Source organism: Musca autumnalis, unplaced genomic scaffold (genome assembly GCF_047663935.1).
Source record: "Musca autumnalis isolate F117 unplaced genomic scaffold, ASM4766393v1 scaffold_4, whole genome shotgun sequence".
Classification (NCBI taxonomy): Eukaryota; Metazoa; Arthropoda; class Insecta; order Diptera; family Muscidae; genus Musca; species Musca autumnalis.
The window spans coordinates 2,467,964-2,491,962 of record NW_027411977.1 but is presented as its reverse complement, the minus strand read 5'-3'; the positions used below and the strand labels follow the sequence as shown (position 1 = coordinate 2,491,962).

Genomic DNA, 23,999 nt, shown 5'->3' with positions numbered 1-23,999 from the left:
TTTAATTTGTTAAAAAAATAAATGTTTATTATCAGCTATTAACAAGACGCACGTGTTATAGGCTGAAGTAACTCATCGGGAGAAAACTCAATAGTCTTTAACATAAAAACAGGATAGGAATCATACTTAGAAATAAAATGGTCACTGGATATTTCTACTTAGTATGATTGCTAGATGTCGAATAAGTTTCTATAAAATATTATTCTCGCAATAGATCCATTCTTATAAATTTTTGGAAAATAACATTCTAAAAGAATCGTATCCATTTTATTTAAATAGTCACCCTTATTACGGTTGGCGTAGTCATAGACGTTCAAGTGACGTAGACGTTGTCGTAGGCATAGACGTTGGCGTAATCGTAAGATACATTTTTATATGATGAAAAATTATATACAACGACATTTTTTGTCTTTTATAGCATTTTATATCCTTGAAAAATCGAAAGAAATACATTTGTAATTCCCAGAACGCATTTCTTGGTTTAAATACAACATTTATTTTTTTGATACGACAAATCGGTATTACGTATGGCGTAACACGACAAATTGGTATTACGTATGGCGTTGAAATACGAGGAAAGAGTCGTGACCGATTTTGTAAACGACAGCATATAAAAATAAAAACAAATTAATTTCAAAAGAATTTTTTGGCAATGAGTATTAAAATATATTGGAAAATAACTATATTTAATGCAAATATTACTACTTTGATTCATTTGCATAAGATAAATTTCGTGTCTTTATCAGATGACAAATTTTCTATTGAAAATCTGTTAGAGTCCTCATATAACGATTGATGCAATGTAAATTTCTTAGTTCTTGCTCAAAAGATGATTTCAAATTGTTTTACAATTAAAAAATATATATTTTTTTAAATTTTGTATGAGAAAAAAATTGTCGTTGTCGTAAATGTTACGTGGTACCAAAAAATATCCCTACGACAACGACTACGCCAACCACCACAAAAACGTCTACGCCAAACACTTATTTTGATTGTAAAAACTATAGGGTTAGTTTTTCTTCTGAATTAAAAGTTTAAAAATGATCTAATAATAATTCTAATTATGTTTGTTACAAAAAGAATTCTTTAAAAATTGAAATTTTTGCTTTTTTGTTCAAAAACATACATAATACCAATTAGACGTTACGACACGTCAGCTTGCAATTTTGGATACGACAACGCCAACCGTAATAAGGGTGAGTATGTTGTTTCATTTGAAATACGACATAAAGCTATTTCATTAAAATTTAAGTTCATGCAGTGTTTAAGTCTGTAATTCATTGCAAAAGAACTCCATAATCCTATGTAAATTCCCTAGGTAAAATAGATACGGAATCATCCTTACACATAATTTAAACACGCCAAGTTTTCGTATTAAATACTCGCACAATTGTTCAACGTAGCAGTTACAGCATTAGAAGTGGCTAGTGTCCGCACGTAACTAAGAAATGTTACTAGTAGAAACATAGAAATGTAGAAGTTTCTGCCACAACAGATGCTACTTTGGAAGGCAAGTTTATGCCACACTTTGAAACCCAACATTGCTGAAGAAGATTTTTAGAAACTTTAGAACCAGATTTGTCTCATTTAATAATCCTATTGTCTTTGAAAGGGCAACATAATATTGGTTTCCTTGATAAAACTGCAATAAGATCAGATTTTTAAATGGCTTCTATAGCGCTTGTTTTCTCCTAGTTTTTAGGTACAAGTTTTCTGATTACACTGTGAACCGAAATTTTGAAGGGTGGAAAATTCCTTTAGGGTGTGAAAGCCCTTGATGAGTAAATACAGAACCTTAAAGGGCAGATCCGCTGTGAGTCGAACTTTTGAGTTACGGCGTGATGAATTATTCACTGGAGTCCCTATAAGCCATCAGAAATTAGCGTTATATCTTTGTTCGCTGTTGTTTTGGGTTATTTTTGATATGATATGTCTTCAGTCAAATCTAATGAAGATCTTTTTTGTAGAACATTTCGACCTTCTAACTCGCTTCCTTCCATGTCCTTTTCGTCCTTTATTTCAAAAACCGCATTAAAAGTACCACAAGATAACATTTTGCAGCTTCGACGTGTTCTGCAAAAATGTCACTCAGAAAATTTTAGGTACAGCTCTCATTGACAACTAATCGATATTGTCGCGTTTTCATAGTCCTTTTGACATTTACCCTGCTTTTGTTCAGAAAAACTATGTTTTGTGCTTTTGTATATTTCGTATGTTTGAACAACCAACCAAAAACGAATATACAGAAAAACAAAATATAGTTTTTTTCGGAAAGAAAAACAGGGTAAATGTCTAAACGGACTATGAAAACGCGACAATATCGATTAGTTGTCAATGAGAGCTGTACCTAAAATTTTCTGAGTGACATTTTTTGCAGAACATGTCGAAGAGGTTATGATGTTCCAATACGGCTTTGCTGGTGTCCATGGAATACGAAAATAATGTTGGTTTTTAGGCCACTTCCCTAAGTGCGTATGATTGTTATTATAGTTTTTCTAATTAATAACAATCATACGAACTGCAGTTCTAATGTTAATAAAAACAAAATATTAAAAAAATAAAAAAAAAGTTAAAACCCAAAAACGCATTTCTCATCTAGTTTTTAATTCAATTTCGTTGCATCTTTGTTTCAATTCTACAATTAGAAATTTTTTTATTCTAATTTCGCAAAATCTTTGGACATTTTGTTTTCTTAGTTCCTTATTCCATGTGGGCATTTAAAGATAAATAACTTAATTTGCCTTCGTAACTCTGGGGGTACAAATGTGTGAGCTACGTGGAGTTTAATTCGAACGTTGCAAGTCTATGGATTGAAAGTTGTAATCTGTTCAGAGCTGTTAGTTGTGGTAGAGTATATTTGACTCTGAACTTCACGGATTCGTTGTGTAACCTTAACAAAACGACGAGAATAGTAACTGGCAAACAAACAAACACACATGGTAGGCAAACAGGTATGAATAGCTTATAATGAGTAAAACAACCCGGCTGGTAGTATCTATCTCCCGAGTGTAAACACATGCAAATAAAAATACAAGTCCGCAACGCAGTGAATAGTGTGCAAAGAACCGCGTACACCTTACTCCCAAATCCCAATCATTCTCCTTGCGGAATTCCCCACTTTTTTTGCACATTTCTCTAAAGTGCTGGGGAGTTAATAAATTACACTACTACTAAAGTTCTATACAACAAATAGGGAGGAAGGGGTACACTGGCATGGAGGGGAAGTTTATGCTGAAATGTTTACTGCACATACAGCTGGTTCGGTTCTATCGGGTCTACTATATTTAGTATGTACAGATGTAGACCAAAAGAACAAAGTGCATTTTCGAAATGTATTTTATATGGTTGTACACAAGCATATCACTGTGTGTGAGTGTGTACATGTGTGAATAATATGGCAATGCCATTGAACTTTGATTTGAATACGCCGCAGTTTGACGTTGCGTGGCTTAAGCTAAAACTATAAACGAATGTTGTGGTGGAGTAAATGGTGGAGAAGTTACCATCGAATAAAGCAAGTGAGTGCAGCGAGTAGGAGCAACAACACTTAAAGCTTTAAATTGCAACTTGAATTTCAGTTAAGTGAAGGTGGAGAATGTATTACGAGTACATCAACATGAAGAATAGGAATCATTATTAGATTTAAAAGTTCATTAAATTGTGGTAGATGTTATTTACGGGGACTTTAAACCTCCTATTTACCAGATTATACCTTGCCAACCATTAAGCGTATTCACTTTTGACTGGAATAAATGGAGCCATGTTACTGTGCCAAATGCTACCTGTTATTTTACTTGACATTTTTTATGGTTTATCAACAAAACCTCTCAACAAAACTACTGCTGTAATGAAATAATAACGAAATAAACCTGTTGTACCCTGGGTGTCATTACAAACGCCTTTCGCTAGTTTCTGTTTAAGTGGCAATAAACACACTTTTCGATGAATAACCAAATGAACGGCTGGCTCGTTGGCTGGCTGGGTGGCGGTGGACTGGCTCTTTTGGTTTCAAAAGAAAAAGTGAGTTTTTATGTTTTAAAAACGCCTGCCACGATCATTTGTAATTTTAATAACATTTTAACAAAAGTGGACTGTGAGCGAAATAAAAACAATAACAAAAGAAAAGCTGAAACTAGTGCAAAACAATACCAGCGGGTATTGCCTTAAAAAGTTAATCGGGCTAAAATCGTTTTGTATAGCAGCTGCTTATGTTGTTTGGCTCCAAAAAGAGACTAAAACATTTAAACCACGGCTAACATGCAATGTAGCAGCAACAGCAACAACAACACCCAGCTGGACACTTAAAGCATGGCCACCGAAATTAAAAGAACACCACTAATTCAGGGATTTGCAAAAACCAAACAGTTTTTTTTGGACGGCGAACGGTTGCTGGCTGTCATTATTTTAAAAAGGCAGGTGCAGCAGCAGCTTAAAAGTACATTTCGGCCATTTGAAATTGCATGGTCCGAGTTGTCGTGCACCGTTCAGATTGTCAGATTGGTAAACAAGAAACAGTCACCATCACCACTATCAGACCAGCTGCATTTTGTTGTAGATTATGGTCAATCCTTTCATTTGGTTTATTTTCCATTTTTGGTCATAAATTCACTAAATGTGAAATAAATTTAACTTATATGACATTGTATTTCATTTAATTAGATTGAAATTGCAACGGCTTTTAGAAAATGGTATACAATTTTTTTGCCAATATAAACTTCATTGGTTATCTCTGAAAAGTTCAAGTCGTTAATTAAAGCTTAATATAATTTCTAGTGAAAGTCTGGCATAAGATAATGGTGAATGAAAGGTCATAATGGTCAGCTTCATTGGGGTTTAATGACATGTATGTACATATTTAGAGAGAAGTCTCCCTTGACCCGCCTGGGATGTTTGTGGAACAATTATTATTATATTATTAGTATACATATTTAAAATAAAAAATGTTGATCTGTTATAGAAAAATAAAAAATGTCCTATACCTCACCTCCCTCCCTGAAAAAAGGTTGACATCCAAGCAAAATGTTCGATGTCAAATTTCCTATCTGGCATCCCAGAAAAGAAATCATTACCAAATAATGTGAATTTATAGTAGTAACTGCTTACAAAACACCCTAATAGCCCATTATTTTAACAAAGGCATGTCGCATTTAAAAGCTACTTATTTATGGTCACTATAAGTTGAAAAATAAGCTAAAAATATATATGTTTTATTTTAAGAAAAATTGAGGTGGAATTTGTTTTCAATTTTAATACAATTCATATTTTATTTTGCTCTCTGCTGCATTTGATCATGCGAACTTCTGATTTGTAACCGAACACACTACACATTGTGCCAAGCATACGAACATCAATGATTGTTTAAACGCTTACATGTGCACCACCAACTGTTTTTTTATTTTGTCAACGAAAAACTCGCGTGCCGAGTTTCACCATTCCACAGATTAAAACTGTGGCCGTGATTTCAAGTCTTCGGCAACAACAGACCAATTAAAAATAGCTGATCTTATACATATTTAGGTAAGTAATGGTAGATATGTATTGAAATAAAAAACCGAAAAGTCATTTCTATTGGATCGATGAAATGGGTTCAAATGCTGATGAAAAGATCGAATCTTTCACTAATACCTTTGAACCAATCGAAAAAATTCTATGAAATCATGGAATCGCATGGAATTACCTTTAAATTCTGCTAGGATATCTTTTACGAAAAGGTCGGTAATCCCCTGAAAATGTTGACATTTGTAGTAGTACCATCGTATGTCAATCTTACATCTTGTTTCACTAAAAAGTGTGGCGTAGGTCATGCACAACACCTTCAACTATCATACCCATATCCTCCACCACAGCATACGCCCTCGAACAGACAATTCAAGTTGGAGCAATGACAGTAACAGTAGCTTTGGCAAAATACAAGTGTTATAGACACACAAAAAGAAAACCAGCTGGCCATGCAACAAGCTAGCGAACAACAGACCTCCGCCGTACGCACAACTTGAAATGTGAAAAGATATGCCGCCGTCAATGATGGTGTATCACGCGTTGCGTTACGTGATACATTCATTTTAATCTCAGATACCGCAAAAAAACCAAAATACAATCTCTGATATCTCGTAAAGACAAAGAAAAGGGGGGTAGTGGTAAATAAAAGGCAGCCACATGTACAACACATTGAGGTGTTAAAACACATTTAACAGCTCCCAAAAAAGAGCTCTCAAAAGCTACTCAACAATGGAATGCTTTGTGGTATTTTGTGCGAATGAAAAATATTTCCATTCCTCCTTTTCATGCCACAACAGCACAACACAATGAGCGGTACTCCAGCATTATGGCAATGCTCTAATAAAGAACAGGGTGTGGTTGGCTTCCATGTCTGTTCGTTGGTATGTATATCTGCCAGTAAAGTTGATTGGTAGGTAGCACATCAAATAAGGGAGAAACAATTTGCGGTAAATTTTTAAAAGGAGTTAAAGGCATTGCCGTTGTCGTAGTCCTTGTACATCAACCAGAGTATAAAATATATACGCTAAAGAGATGGAGGCAATTTTGGGGGAAGTGAAAATATAAATGACCAACAAATGCATGAAATAATGTAACAATTAATTGAAAAAATTATCCTATGTTGGGGAGTTCCAGTTCGTTTGTCTGCTACAAAATGTTTCTTACTTCCCCTTCTCTTATAATTATGATTTGCTGTTATGATGACTGGATAATATTTTCCCCCCTCCTTTTAACTGCTAAATTTGCAGAATTTTGTTTTCGAGTTAGCATCGTGAGTAGTGCTAATGGGGGGGAATATTTTATCCAGCCCTTTGGAGTTAATGTTTGCTGAACATCTTCGGAGTGAGGGTGGCAAAACATTTAAAAGTGTTAAAGTCTTAAAAGGATTTCAGTATTTGTGGTTAATTCTACTGTGCTACAATAAAATTATTCAGGGGTTCTGATGTACCAATTCGGTTTAGTGTGAGTCCCTGGACGATGAAAATACATTTGGTTTCTTCGGGTCACTTCGTTTTTTGTTATTATAACGATAAATGTAGAGAAAAACGGGGTTTCATAGATATTCAACTTTATACGGGCATAATTATTTCTTTTTAAAACGGATTTCTTTCATTTTTATTTTCTTTGGAAATACCATTGCTCGGACTCTAAGCGAAACAAAATAAAGATTTGCTACTATGCAAATTAGTTAGCTTTCGAAAATAAAAAAATAAATAAATATATCGGTTAAAGAATAGATGAGTTATGCAATTTTTTGTGTTTAAACTTTTTGCTTACAATATTTTGTATTTCTTAACATTTGTACATGGGTGCGCATCTAGATTGCGGGTGGGTAATTGTAATTTCCTTTTCATTGTTGAAAGCTTACTAAATTTCCTTTTTTGTGGTAGTAGATCCTTATATTGTTTGGAATATTCTTTAATGCGTTATTTTAACAATTGAAACAAATAAACCAAAGGAATTTTAATCTTCCATGGACTCCCATCATACCGAATTGTTACGTCATTGTCAAGTTTTGTAGCAAAGTGTTATTGGTGATGGCAGGAGGAGAAAAGTTCACAAATTATGGTATTAGCAATGATTCGGGACCTACTGTTTATTGCCGAGTCCGAACGGCGTGTCTTAAGACACCACTTGTAGAGAAGTTTTACATGGCTGAAATACTCAGGAAATGTCGCCAACATTACTGAGTGGTATTTTTCCACCGTTGAAATTTTTGATGTTGCTTGGTCGGGAATCGAACCCACGACCTTCAATGTTGAAGGCGGGTGTGCATACCATTGCACCACGATGAAATAGCTAATGTAAATATAATTTAAGTTCTAATTGTCAATTATCTCGTCTCTTGGTTTCTTTCGTCCATATGAATTATTCTCTTGACGAAAGTAATGTCCAAAATGTACTCCTTTTCTTTTAATACTTCACTTCTCAAACGCACACCAGCTGGTAAGCAACACATAACTCGTCTCTAATACTGAAAACTATTGAATTGAAATACGTTTTATGAAGATATTAATTTCAATTGTTTTATTTCTCTTCGCCACAGCATCATAGTTTTTATACCCTGAACCACCATAGAAAGGGTATATTTAAGTCATCGAAATAAACGCTTGCGACCGATATTTATATATAAATTTAGTATAACTACCATATGAATGTACAACCAGACGGGAAAAACGGGAATCACATTTTCCGGGAAATTTTAAAATAAGACGGTGAATCAATGTTTCCTTTGAGGGTTACGTCTTCGGGCATTTCAGGTGACGATATATGAAATACAATACCGGTTCCATTTGTTAGAGAACCAAGGCAAATTTTTCAGAGAGTTCCAGGGATTAAAATGCTAACGCCATATTAGCAAAAGAACCGAATATTTGCAACTTCGCCTGCTAAAATTTCTTCGAAATATGTTTAGCAACAATGTACAACGGCAACATGTAGCAACAAATTTCACGAAAATATTGCTAGCGATGCTGATGCTATTTGATATTGTTGCTAGAATAAAACAGCATCGGACACGAAACCTTAATTTTTGGTTTTTTTAAGTTGTTGGGAATTCTTGGATCGGAAACTCCTACTTAAATTTGAACTGAGTGTCCTACTTAAATTTTGTGATATTAATCTTAGAACATCTATTGACCCATTTTTGTATTATATAATCGCTATAACATTCAAAGTTGTAAGAATATATTAAATAAAAAATTTTCAATTACACATATTCTTGTAATATGTTACTACAATTCTTGTACATACTTTCTTCATTACGTATCTTTATTCATTACAACACATAGATGTAAGTAAAAGGTATTCAATTTCTTTGAATAAAATAATATATAAAACGAGTTCTATAGAAATGAATGGTGTACCCATAACAATGCAACATCGTATCTTATTTTTCATCAAATGTTTTCTTCTAGACTAAAGGAGGACAAAATATGTCTTGTTGTATTAGAGAAAATAGTTCAAGGATAATTTATTTCTCCGACCACTCACATATCACCCAACCCAACCATTGTGGGTGCCCTCTTTTTTGCCGTGTGCATCATAATGCACTTGAAATGTAAGACGAGTATGTTCTGTGTTTCGTTACACAGACACGGGCACACCTTATTCCGGCATTAGGCAAACACATATTTGATGTGTAGGTAGAGAATTTCTCTATACTTTGTTTACCTTACTGTGCATTACAGCAGCCAAGAAGGGCATATGGCTTAAATTCATCTTTGTTAAAAAAGTGCAGAGAATAGGGAGTGGAGGAGATGGACACAGGTTCAGCAAAATCCTCAATAGTGAATGGAATTGGTCTAAATAAATTATTTTTGGTACCTTTCAAAAACAAACGAATATAGAAAGTAAGATTCAATATGTATAATTTAAATATAAAAGTTGATCACATTTTTTCACCAAACATCCTAGGAATAATGTAAAGTCATGTTACAAACTAGAACTAGAATTTTATGCTGATTAAGAATACATATGTATATACTTTAAAGGATATCAGAGGAATATTTCAATGTATTACAAACGGAATAACAAATATAAAATCTGTTCCTTTACTTTTTAAAATGGTAAAAGTGGCAAAAAGTGCTAAAAGTTGTAAACTGCTCTCATATAAATTGTAGACTTTTTGGAATAAGGGAACGCATTTCGGATAAAAAATTGTGAAAGCGTAAAGGAACAGAGGATTAATAAACGCTTTATCTTAGGGTGAGGTGAAATATAAAAAAGCAAAAAACATGTAATCTATTTGAAGTCAAATTTGAATATAATGTTTGTTTTATAATAAAGGTGCATAGTTTTGGTGCATGAGTGATCATCGACGCCCAAACAAAAAATATAATTATAAATTAATATGTAATATAAAATAAATATTTATTATCCATGCTTAAACAAGACTACAAAACACTTAATAGGATTATTCTCAACCAAACGACACCATTTGCACAAATTAATTTTTTCACATATTTTTAAATATCTAAGTTTGAGTAACCACATAATATCCATTTAATTACATTAAAACATGTAATCCTCCTAAATAAATACTAAAATACTTCAACAGTTATTTTAATTTACTACAGCAACAATTGCATTTATGGCAAAATTTAATGTTATTTATTTGTTTGTTTGGTTTTTGTATTTTCCAAGTGAACAAATTTATTTATTTCCTGTAATTTGGCGTTTTTCGGTTGGTTTGGTGGCTAGTTTTATTTATTGGCTCTGCATATTTTTTTGTAAATATAAAGTTAATTGTACACATAATAAATGCGGTTTTATTATTTCAACTAATTAAGTTTTGAAAAGCGGAAAAATAAATATTCACATTTGTGGCGTTGCTAAAACACACAAATTTTACAAGGACTGAGAAAAACAGAAAAAAAATGACTAAAACCACAACAGGATTTTAAATAAATAAGGCAGTGAAATATGAAGTGTAAATTCTGCTAAAATAAATAACATTAATTTATAAATATATAAAATACATGTATTTATATTTGTATGTGCATTTAAAGTTAACAAACTATGTGTGTTTTTCAACAATTTTTAATTACAATGATTTAAGTAAATAATATTTATTACTATACTAAAAATGTTCACGAATGCATATCCTGGAGAAGACCCAATATATGCAGATCGACCGTCTAAAATCACGGTAATGTTGGATTTTAGCTACCAATGAAAAACGTTCAATATATTCTTTCCTGGCACTCCAAATTCGTCATTTGACATTAAAGACTGCCATGTATTGCATCACGCTGACAATAACATTTATGTTCCGATTTCTAATGAAATTTAATTCCCCCACAAAAAAGTGAAAATTATTGTCCCCCAATAGATTGATCACTTATATTTATTTTTACTTTGAAATAACCCAATTGTATTTAAATAAAAGTTCATTTCCGCATTTGTGCATCAAATTGAAATTAACTAAAGATGCCAATAGACTTTTTTCATTTGAAAATACCAACACTCAACACTATAGGTGAATGAATATTTCACTTAATAAAAAATAAAAAACAAAAACATTTTCTGCAATTAATTCTAGAAGAATTTTTAGAAGACACACAACAGACTGGCGATAACATCCGACAACCATCTCATGCAAAACATGCCCAGAGGAACCAACAAATATCCGAATAGAAAATTCCAAAGAAAATTGAGCGCCATTTAAGGCTGTCTATTGACCTAAGCTTATGTATGTCTTCTGTGAAGGGGTTGCATTTGCGTGTGTGTACGTGTGATGGGTGGTAAAGGTCAATCGATACCACTTGACTTATTAGAACAATGACGTAGCAGTCAGTATGGGAATGGTTGTAGCGTTCTAATAGCCTACATGATTCACATTAATGTGGCTATTGCAAAATAACAAAATGTGTGTTGGCGCTTAACTATTACATTGTAATGTTACAATATAGAATCAGGTGACTGCAACCATGTTATCAATTCTCTACTAAATTGATATTTTATGGCCAGTTTATATTCCAAAAAGTAAAAAAAAAAAACAATTAAGAAAGTGACAGTCAGCTGTGCCGAAAGAGATATACCCTCATCTTCGGACCTAAAGAAGCAAAAGCAATACTTCTAACGTCAATAGGGGGGTTTTCCAGTTTTTGGGCCAACTTCTGAGGATGTATGGAATTGCTCCCGAAAAAACTATGACCGCATAAACAACATGTGACGAAAAATTAAAAAACGACCAGACGAGTCCTTAGACTGCACTCTTTCCAAACTTTGTGTGAGACGTACCCGAAAGAGTGGTCCTATGTAGTCAATAGACGGACATAATTCGAGGCTGGAAGATATACGATGTACAATGTTTGGACCAAATTGGGTTCTCCCTTCGAGGGCTATCTTACGTACTACCCAGTTTAGTTGGTGCTGGCAGGCTTTTGTGGAGATTTTGGGCCATTATCTCAGGAAGTATGAACTTGACCACAAACAAATTGTGCCGTCGTAACAGGGTTCTTTCCCACACAAGCCTCAAAATTTTGGTGTGGTCTTAATTGGTATGGTCCGGTTTAAAAAAATTACCTCATGCCATCTTTAGGGTCCTAATACCTATGGTATATTTCCTTGGCGGCAAGGACATAACTATGCAGCCCGAAATTTTTAGATTTTATATTAATGTTATATATGTATATTATATATCAATTTGTTCGCATAGGCAGAGGGCAGATCATAGGTCGAGGTATTTTCTACTGTCATATGTTCAGGGTATATTTTGTGTCGTTCTTTACACAGAATCCCAATAGAGGACATTGTTATCGGATTCTATTTTCTGGCCAGTAGTATATACGGGTCCGAACGGAATGTCGAACACAGTGCGACACAACTTTAGGGAAGTTTTGCGTGGCTGAAATATCAGGAAATGCAGACGTTGACAAATTTTATTTTTGTTTTGCAAGGCCGACATACTAGTAGTGTCACGAATAATATGTATGTAATAATGTATGAATGAAAATGGCCAAACGGTTAGTTACAACATGACTGTCTTCAATAACTTTGCACATAAGATATTTTACAACTTGCCATATCTACATACATACATATTAACATATCCTCAATTGTTTCATTGTTTATAAACTGTCATTTGTATGTGCGTTTTGATAATTATTGTTGTTGTTATTGGACGCCAAACATTTTGACGCCACATATAATTGGAACGAACATTTACGCATACACGAATGTGTCTTCTTCTCCCTTCGCCTGACTGATTTGACTGACTTGGCGTCTGTTTTCTTTCTTGCATGTGATAACCGGCAATTTACATTGATTGCTGCCGTTGTTGTTGGTGTAGTTGTGGTAAATGACATTATGAAGTGTTAGGACCAATCAGTTCCCCATTGCTTTGTTATTCCTCCCTACATCTGTAAATGACAAATGCACAAGTTTTTGTTTTCTTTTTACAGAGAGTTTCTCATTTTACCAAGCCTCACCTATCTTGTCTGGCTGTCAATGCCACACAGCATTGAGCGGCTAGAAGGAGGGATGTAGGTGGGAAGAATGTTCATTGCGTGTTTAATGTGAATATCTGCTATCTATCTTACAAAATCAAGACTTCTTATTACCACAGAATTAGATTGCACGAAGAGAGGGTGTTGGGCTCCGAGCACGATGTGCGTTTTATACATTTTTGGGTTTGGTCCTTGTAGGAATCACCTTCCTTCTTGCCTTGTCTACTGTGTTTCTTTCCTTAATCACATTACAAATGACTATTCGTTTCTACTTCCTTTTGCGTGTCTTTAGTTTTGTTCTTTTTTGTATTTTGTTTGGTTAACCGTAAGTAACCTTTCCCAGTCCTCCGAACATTCATCATCACAGGCCGTTGATAGATATCAACGGGCCACAGGCATGGAGATGTTTGAATGGCTGGCTGGCTGGGCTGATTGTATACCTTGGCAAAAATTTGGTGTTGGCAAAAAGCCAAAGTTAATTTGTCTTGTTTGGATGGCTGGCTGGCTAAGTGACTGGCGGGATAGTTGCTTGCTTGTTGCAAGGTAAAGCTTACTCCCTGTTGCCTGAAATTGATATGAAGACTTGGTAGCATTATTTAAAAGCCCTTTAATGGTTCTATAATTTACTTCCGTTTGTAGACGTCTCTGAGCTTTAGATAGCATGTAGTTTATGGTTCTAAGTTATATGTATTTGACGCTGACAGAAAGGTAGCGAGAGCGAGAGAGAGAGGTATGAGTGGTGAGGAGGCTTTTAATGTAAATCAATCAGATTCATTCGTAAATGCTGTTAATGTGGGTTTTTGCTACTAAGGATTGGCAGCGGTAATGCCATTAATTTAAATGGAACATCCCAGGAGGTATAAAGAGGAATCCTGAATACCAAACAAGGTTATTGAACTCATTGTTCTGAAGGAATACCAGAAGGTATTTCAATTATATGAATTCAATAATTTGCATTTTATCAATGATGGGTACAATGTATTTAGCCCCGACTACATATTCAAAAAAGTTGATAGTTTGGAAAATATTAAATCAATGTTGAAAAAGGTCTTTGTAGAACTAATAACCCAGAAAACCTTCTATACATTTTTTGCATGTTCACGTAATAAATTGCACCATTTACACCCACATTAATTTAAGCTCTTTTAAACATACTTTCAAACTTTTGCCATAAAATATCCTAACATTTCCTTTGTTATATTTTCAATTAATTAATTGCTTTTCATTTGAAACACTTAGGCAAAAACAATTCATAAAATTGTTTCGAAATTGCATGAAATATTGTTTTGTACGATGAGGTAAAATTCCCCCAAAGTAACCTTCAAATCGTTCGTTTGACGTCAGTCAAAAGGAGGAAAAACAAGTTGATGCCACGTTTCCTGTAATCAGGGACACGAAATCATTCAGTCACCTTTTCACAGACCTTCTAAGGCACAATCATGTTTCGCAGAGAAAAACAAAATCACAACATTTAGACAGGTGGGTGCCAATAAAATGCCCACTAAGCATTGGCCACCATTCATGACGGACGACTGACTGGATTATGTGTTCTTTTGGCCCTTTCCATTATCGTTTTAATTGTGTACGGTAAGGTCCGCCCATCACGCTACACTCACAGTCAATGGTTTGACAACTTCCTATTCCTCCTGCTCAATATTTATTAACACTCTGCAAAAACCTATGGAAATCCCAAACAATGTTTAGTAATTCTAGTAATTATATTGAACAGTGTTGCCGATGTTGGTTAGATAGAAAATAGAAATAGCGGTTTCATTGATGAAAATAAAAGATTTCATATTATTCGTTGAAATCAAAACCACAACGAACCCCAGCAAAAATTTGGATCCGTTAGTCATTATGTAACCCATTACAAAGTAATGTACACAAAAATAACTAATTACATTACTCATTACTAAGTAATGAGTACGGTGGCACAGAGTTTGTGTGTCCGACTACAAATCCGAGGGTTGTGTGTTCAACGCTCAAAATAAAATATATGAAGTGTGTTGAAATTAAAAACTAATTCCACCTCAACTGTTCTAAAAATAGGAAATATAATTTTTTTTAACTTATAGCTTATTTTGCAACTTCCACTGGCCATGAAATAACTAGTTATTCTGTTGGTTATAATGGTCATAAAATAACTAGTTATTCAGTGCGACATGCCCTTGTTAAAATAATTTGTTAGTAGGGGGTTTTGTAAGTAGTTACAACTACCTAAAAGTACTATAAAAACCCATTATATTGGTAGGAATTTTTTGATGGGATGTATCTGTGGTGAGTGGTTTACGGTACTACCTTGATTTTACCTAGAGAAATTTTAACTTCCCGAAAAATGTTCTAATCAGCACAATAAGTTTCAAAATGATAAGTCAGAAAGTGGACCTAATAATTTCACTAATGATCCAACATATCCATATTAATCACCCCTATATTTATGAAAACAAGTAAAAAAGTATCAGTCGGCTTTGCCGACAGAGATATACCCTCAGCCTGTGCAAATTGAAACACTTTTTTCACAAAAAACTTATGTACTTAGGGGGTTTCAAAATTTTGGTCGTATGAACCGACACAAATGTTGATTAGGATTAAAGTTCAAAAATTTTGCGGAAAAGGAATGGACCGACATAGACCATGGGGGTGCCATAGGTGGTTTTTACACCCTTCGGGCTGTTTTCTCAAGAAGTATGGACTTGCCCCTGAAACAACTTTTACCATCGTAATTGAGTCAGCGAATGTAAGTTGCTTCAACAAAAATCAAAGTGATTCAATAGCAGGTCGTAAAGTGAACTTATCCAACATTTTGTGTGGGAGGTACGGGATGGAGTGGACAAATATAGTCTATATTCGAACCTGATCTATATCTGGTAGATATTATGAGAATGTGTAAAGTATGGACCAAATCGGCCACTCCCATCAAGAGTTATCGTGCGCACAATTTTTCCGAATATTTTTTAACTTTCATGGGGTAGATACCAGAAGGAGTCGACCGATATGGCTTATCTACGAACTTAAAGTAAGTTTGGAAACAATATTACAAAGGCCAAATTTTTGCCGGAATCGGCATTTCCCTTTGAGAATTATCTTGCGCTTCCACCCATAAACATGGTGTCATAGGGTTTGTTTTTCAACATTCAGGCTATTTTTTCAGGAGGTATGGACTTGCCCCTGAGGAAACTACAAGATGTTACAACAATAACCAAGGCGATTCGAGAGCAGGTCCTAAACTGAACTTTTCCGAAATTTTGTGTGGGAGGTACTCGAAGGAGTTTACCGAATGAGTCCATATTGGAACCTCATCTAAGTCTGGTAGAAATTTCATAATGTGCAAAGTATGGACCAAATCGGTTACTCCCTTCAAGAGTTATCGTACGCACAAATTTTCCGAACATTTTCGAACTTTTGTGGGGGAGGTACCGGAAGGAGTGGAGCGATATAATCCATCTTTGAACTTGAACTAAGTTTGGACAAAGTTCAACGAAAGCCAAATTTTGGACCGAATCGGCAGATCCGTTCGAGAGTTATCTTGCGCTCCAACCACTACACACGGTGTCATAGGGTTTTTTTGTAACTTTCAGGCTATTTTCTCAGGAAGTATGGACTTGCCCCTAATGAAACTTACAGCGTCGTATAGAGGACAGCGAATACAACTTGCGTAAACAAAAATCAAAGCGATTCGAGACCAGGTCCTAAACTGAACTTTTCCGAAATTTTGTGTGGAAGGTACCCGAAGGAGTGGACCGATTGAGTCCATATTGGAACCTTATCTAAGTTTGGTAGAAATTACACGATGTGCACAGTATGGACCAAAACGGTTATTCCCTACAAGAGTTATCGTGCGCACAAGTTTTGCGACAATTTTTGAACATTTGTGGGGGAGGTACCTGAAGGAGTGGACCTATATGGCCCATCTTCGAACTTAAATCGAATCTGGACAAAATATTTCGATACCCAAAATTTGAACCGAATCGATTGATCCGTTCGAGAGTTATCGTGCGCACCAGCCTGCCAGACAGACAGACGGACGGACATTGCTAGATCTACTCAAAATTGTCTGAAACGGATATCATACAAACATACTTGGGGTCTAAAACCATTATTTCGATGAGGCACATTTTTGGTCGTATCAAAGTGTAAATACCCTCTTTAGCCTAAAGGCTGAGGGTATAAAAACGGGTATCAGTCAGCTGTGCTGACGGATATATACGCTCAGCCTCTGTAGGTACCGCAATGTGGGGCTATACAAAATCATTGATATACAAAAGGTATTGAAGACAAACTTCTGATTCAAAGAAAACTCAAAATATTAAAATACGTTAAACTAAGTGTGGAATAAATTGTTGAAAAAGTTTGACAGTTATTTAGCACACTAGGCCTTATCGGCAGGGTTTTGGGCCATTACATCAGGAAGTATGGTCTTACTCCGAAAAAATGTACCGTTGTAAAGGGAGCAGCTAGGACAACCTATTGAAAAAATTTCAAAACGACCCGAGAGCAGCTCTTAAACTTCACTTTTTCCGAATTATGTGTGGGAGATACACGAAGGAGTGGACCGATGGAGGGAATAATACGATGTGAAAAGTATGAACCAAATCGATTGCTCCCTTCGGAGTTATCGTTTACACCATTTTACAGAAAAATTTGAACTTTTGTGCGGGAGGTACCAGAAGGAGTGGACCGATATAGTCCATATTCCACCCTGATACATGGCTGGATGAAATAATACGATGTGCAAAGTCTGCACCAATCAGAAACTCCCTGCGAGAGTTATGTTGCGGATTTGCCATTTTAGTTGGTGCCGTCAGGGTTTCTTGGAGCTTTTAGGTCATTATTTCATGAAGTTAGTACATGCCCTCGAAAAAAATAGTACCGTCCTAAAGGGGACCGCATGCACAACCTTCTGAAAAAAGTTCGAAACGACCCGAGAGTAGCTCTTAAACTTCACTTTATCCGATTGTTGTTTGGGAGGTACCCGAAGGAGTGGACCGATATAGTCCATATTCGAACCCGATCTATATCTGGAAGGAATAATACGATGTGCAAATAATGATATGGCCCATCATCGAACTTAAACTATGTTTGGACAAAATATTACTATACCCAAAATATGGTTCGAATCGGTTGATCCGTTCGAGAGTTATCGTGCTCACCATCCTGCCAGACAGACGGACGGACAAATGGTCTGAAACGAATTTCGTCCAAACATACTTGGGGTCTAAAACCGTTATTTCGATGAGGCGCATTTTTGGTGGTATCCAAGTGCATAGCCTAAAGGCTGGTTAGTTTTTGTTTTTCCATCTAGCGAGTTATGGACTTCTCCGAGAATAAGGTTGAACTTTCAGGCCAAGATCTCATAAACTATGAACTTTATCTGCCGGCAAATTCAAAGCTATCCGCGTATAGGTCTTAATCATTCAACATTTTGAAACTTCCGTGGAGGAGGGGATCGGTATAGAGCAGCTTGGATCAAATCGGTCACTCCTTTTCAGAGTTATCGAAATTTTTATAGAGCTTTCGGGCCATTATTTCAGGATTAATGTACAATTCCATTAAAAATTATACAAGGACCACAAAAACTAGTTGTGTCAAAGATTTCAACAATAGCCCTTAAACTGCACTTAAGGGAGCAATTGTCAACTTTTAGTGGGGAGGTACCAGGTATCCTTCGTGAGTTATAGTGGTAAATCAACTTCGAAAATCCGCAGCAGAAATTATTTTCCCTTGGAAAATTTTATAGGTTTTTACTTATGGCAACCCTATAAAAATGAATAAAGTTTTGGAAATGTGTATGACGATATTTGTTTTTATTGGAGTTGTTTTGTCTTGCTTTTAAATGCATGCACACGCGTATATGTTCGGATAGAATAGCCATACAAAAACAGCGAAAATAACAAATTAATTTAAGCCAAATGCGATGAGGGGCGCACATGCTGTTGCTCTCTGTTTATTTTCCAATTCTCCTTCTGTTTTTTTAATTTTATTTTGCAAAGCTTTTTAGCAAAAGTTCTGCTACGCCACCATTCGTCTCTAATTAACACAGCAAATGTGCCGATGCCAATGACGACACACATGCTGGCCTACAATAAAAAAAGTGGAGTTCAGACCTGCCTAGGCGCCCCTTAATGACAACAATGGGTATTATTAGCACACAGGAACGAAAAACCTGTTCACTACTGTCTGTCTGTACGTAGATAATATTTCTTTTGCTTTATTATTTCAGTTCTGTTTGGGAGAGGAACTAGCGGCGTATGGTGGTGGTGCGAGCGGTGTAATGGGCTGGTAATTCGCATGTACTATTTCAGTTACATTAGGCATTATGGTAATACGCTTTGAGTGTGGTTTTTTTTTAGTTTTTACAGAGCTTCAATAGTTGGCTTAAAAGTACAGCAACAATTTAATGGCTATTGCTATGATGCCATCAAGGACTTGGCCCAATGTTGATGTCATTCATCATAAGCACTTTCAAACATACATACATGTGTGCAAAAGTTTCGCATATACTTGGAAAAAAGAGACACGCGGCAATTCAAAGTTATCACAGGAAAAATAAATGTGGAAATAAGTATGTCTCTACCCAGCAAACCAAAATCGGAAGAAACATCAGAGTTCGGACAGATCTCGGTCCGAAATTCGGATGAAACGTCCGAGTTCGGATCCGAATTCGGTCCGAACTCTGACCGAAAGTCATATGGCGTGGTTGACGTGTTCTCTGACCGAAATTCGGATGAAAATCGGATGTTTTAGCCGACTTTCGGACCGAATTCGGTCCGCACTCTGATGAACTATCGCATAAATTTCTGATTTATTTACCGACTTTTGGACAGATATCGGTCCGAATTCGGAAGTAAAATCTTATGAAATTCGAAAGTGTTTGCCGACTTTCGGACCGAATTTGGTCCGAAGTCAGATGAACTATCGTATGGACTTCTGATTTATTTACCAGCATTCGGCCAGACTTTGTTTTTATTATTAAAAGATGTTGAAAATATCCTATCCAAATCCTATAAAATTTTATCAACTATAAACATATTAAAGGTTTTAATATCATATTATGCTGTGTTAAATGCGCGAGTTGGTGGAAAAACAAAAAAAAAATTCGTCAACACGATCTGTGAAATATGTAAAACAATTGTTATTAATATATGAAAAAATACACGTCTTCACATGCAAAAAATGTTAAGAAACTTTAGCCATATACAAATATATGTAAAACATATGACTTTCCACGGAATAGAAGTTTGACGAAGAAAATCTTTACTTCCATTAACTTCATAAAAATAAAGAAATATGTATGCAACCGATCACTATGAATAACATTTAAACACTATCATGCATCAACACGCATAACAAAAATAAACCAAATTTGTTCTCCGATACAGAAATTAAAACCCGAGCACTCAATTTTTCGTTCGTACTGCATCAACGTCGGCACATCAACCATTACACATTTACAATGTGCGAACGAAACATGTACAATTCATTTCTCTCTGCTTATTTGCACTTAATTTTGCCAAAGCAGGACAAGGGAAAATAGAAAAATTCCCTTCAGAAAGGGGAGAGAGGACAGGAAAAAGTTCGTCAGACTAGTCGGACAGAGTTCGGAGCGAAGTCGGTCAGACGCGTCGGAAAAAACTTCCGACTTTGAGCAGACGCGTCGGACGTCCGACTCTGTGTTTGCTGGGTATGTACATGTAGACATACATATGTATGAGCCGTAAAAAATCATTGTGTGTGTAGTTGAATTATTGATTTTGTATTAGAATTGTAAAATGGACATGGCGTAACAGAATAACATGCTTCCGTTTCCCGTTGAAATAGAGTATACAGGGTGACCCATTATTACGTGTTTGACATTAAAGTTACATGTATGTATCAGCGCTGTTTCTTGTAGTATCACTCCTTATTAAAGTGGACACATTGTCCCAGCCAAAAACACTTGTCTATATTTGTTGACATTTTTATTTGGGAAAACCGTTGAATATTTTGTTATTTCAATCGAATCAGGTTTAAGCCATGAACTGCTGTTTCAGCATTATATTGAAACCATTTTTGTTTACAAAGTTTAAAATTTGTTATTTTTATTTTGGATCACCATGTCCATTTTTTTCCCGCTTATATGACTTTAAACCATACTTATGTTTTCGTATTTCTTTTTTTTAAAGGCACTGCCAGAAGATTCATTGTGCTCTCTGTGGGCAGTGTGGCAACAAAGAATTATACATTGAATCTAGGTCAACAAAGATTACAAAAACCAGCAAGAAGAATAACAAGAAGAAGAGGGAAAAATCTACCCAAAGGCAAAAACCAATTTTCTTTAATACGAAGCTTAGGTATGTTTTATGTTTGCCTCAAATAAAATTCCTTCACTTTAACAGATATCCTTCCCAGTAGTGAAAAGCATTTTATTTCCTTTGGCCAACAACGATCTTCCCATTTATGGCTCATAAAATATATTTCTTTTTCTGGCACATAATTGTGTAGAACAGCGTGAAGAGAGAAACACATTTATTATCCTTTCGTAACAATTTTAGTTGGCAACAATGTTTCCTTTCGCTGTGTGAACGAATGCATCGCATCAAAGATTTGTGTTTCTTTTAAATCATGAACAAATTCAAAATAATAAATTTCAATGAAATTCAACAAGGAAAACTTTTGAAAATTTATGACGAAATGAAATTTTGTAGGAGTCTCATCATTCAACTGCCCTTCTCCAAAGTAGAGGTGGATAGGATCTATGAAATTAGGTGCTAAAGATATTTAACAAATTATAAGATATTATTTTTGTTGTTGCTTTCGTTGTAAATGTGTATCATAAAAAAGATGCCTTTAACATGAAATGCAACATAATAGCGGCGGCATGAAATTATAATCGTTTATCGTTCGTCAAGACTGAACTTCAACCAAAAAAGAAATATTTCTTCTTCCAAAAAATATACTTGGCATAGAATTGCCATCATTATAAGGGTGTATACATATTTCACATACATAAACAAACAAGAAAAAGATACATGGCATCTAATTTGTGTTAAAGAAACGTTTTCAAATTTTGTTTTCATTTCATGTCGGTCTTAACCAAAGATAAATCAATATTTTTTCCCAATGCTGCAAAGAATTGTGTCAAATTTTTTGTTTTTATTTTCTTTGATATACATTTTGTGTTGGAATTATGTTTGGAAATTGCATTCAAATTAGAGCAAAATGGGTCGGCACTTTGTGTTGCCTACAAAAATGGGAACGGAAATTTATGGCAAGGTGCATAAATTATTGCAGTGGGGGAATGAGGAAAATACTCATACAACACGCATATGTATATTACGCCCATAGCTAATGACAAAATGTTGAAAGATTAACTTCCTGTTGATGTTCCAAAAATATTTGGGAATAATTATACACTTGACAAACTGTCAAAATCGATTCTTTCTATATGAGGCATGAGTGAAAAGTTAAGGAACAGAATTTGATAGTAAGATGACATGAAGATTTTGCCCTAGAAGATTTTTTGAGCAGGTAGTTGACAAAGACATAAATATATCAAGATCAGAGATGTACACGCCGAGCGAGCGCATTTAATTTAAATTACATTTCAACATAGAACAACATAGAAACGCTCTCACCGTGTTCATGACTAATGAAACATTCCATTGTTATTATACATGGGTAAATGTCGCTGAAGTAAGTAAAGTTTTTAAACGTAAAGTTTTCGCAGTATTTAAACGATACCATATGGAACCATTATTTCGATGAGGTACATTTTTGTCGTATATACCACTTAATACCCTCGTTAGCCTAAGGCTGAGGGTATAAGAAACACAATGGGTATTAGAGAACAAATAAAATTCCCTATAAAATAGAGCACGGATGTTCTCCGTAAACATACATATTTTATACATTATTAAAAAAAATCCCGAGATTCCTGAGCTTTGTTCGACTGCAAATTTGAATAAATAGAAGCACAGAATTAACATAAAATTTTGTTTAAACAACAACTTTTGGGGGGTTTGACACAAGGAAGACAACAATAACCCAGTGTTCAATGTTGTAGAAAACAAAAACAAAGCCCCCATTGCATTCAAAACGCTTTTGCATATTCAAACCAAAAATTCAAAAATTCTTACGAGTGGACAAAAAAATAGAAAGAAAATTGCCTAGCAATTTTCCATGAAGCAAACTCTTATAAACGTGAAGTAGCTATACAGCAATATTTATTCTTTATTCCTCCTTTTGTATTATTTTGTTTCTACGTTTTCCAATTTGCTTGCTATCAAATTGGTGCTTAATATTCTCCCCGCGCTAAGAGCTGCGAAAAACTCTTTGGTAATTTCCTTTCTTTTACACTTGGCATGATTCTGCCATAGGAATGTGCAGCATATTTGGTTGATATTCAACATTGGGACAATAAATGAAGCAGCACTTCCCTTGGGTTTAGAGAGTGTGTAGGTGTTTTGTTTTCGTTATTCGACATGCCAATGCAAAAAAAAAAAAAGGTTATGATTGTTTTCATTCTTTCCACCCATAGTAACGCAGTAAATGTTTTGGAAAGATCTCCAAAGGAATCTTGACAAAAACTTGTTCGTTAACATTTCTTTGGTTGGGAAAGTGTGCAAGAAGGTAGGGTGAAGACGCGAATCACATCTTCTCCCCCTTTTCATTTCAAAGTAGAATTTCAAATTGTTTATTGCAATGGGACGAGGGACAAAAGGTTAGATGGTACTGCTTCTTTGAAATCCCCTGTTCATATTCTTCTACTGCGTTTTGTTGACGATATCGAATGGTTTCTTTTGCTGCCTTTTCAATATTCTTTTGAATGTTTTATTCGGCACACTACGACTACGACTTTGAGTGTATGTTTTCTCCATCATGCCCTTTGCTAAATATAGCACAGCCATTAAAAATAAAAAATGCTAACCGCTTGTTAGCAGGAAAACGCATTGATTTCCCTCTCTGTTTCAAAGCGGCAAAGTATTTTATGTTCCTGGAAAAATTGGGGCACAAATTAAATCACTTTTGGCCACTTGTAGTCACGTTGAATCAGATTACAATGATTAAATG

The 23,999-nt window shown here is 35.1% G+C and overlaps 1 protein-coding gene and 1 long non-coding RNA gene across 13 annotated transcripts in view; one reads left to right on the top strand and one right to left on the bottom strand.

Annotated features, from left to right (window-relative positions):
• Positions 1 to 23,999, bottom strand: part of fwd (phosphatidylinositol 4-kinase beta fwd) — a 158,371-nt gene that overhangs the window by 36,532 nt on the left and 97,840 nt on the right. The window lies entirely within an intron of this gene.
• Positions 12,737 to 23,427, top strand: LOC141401066 (uncharacterized). Its single transcript, XR_012412262.1, has 3 exons — positions 12,737 to 19,085; positions 19,171 to 19,229; positions 19,301 to 23,427. It is a non-coding gene; the product is annotated as an uncharacterized lncRNA (long non-coding RNA).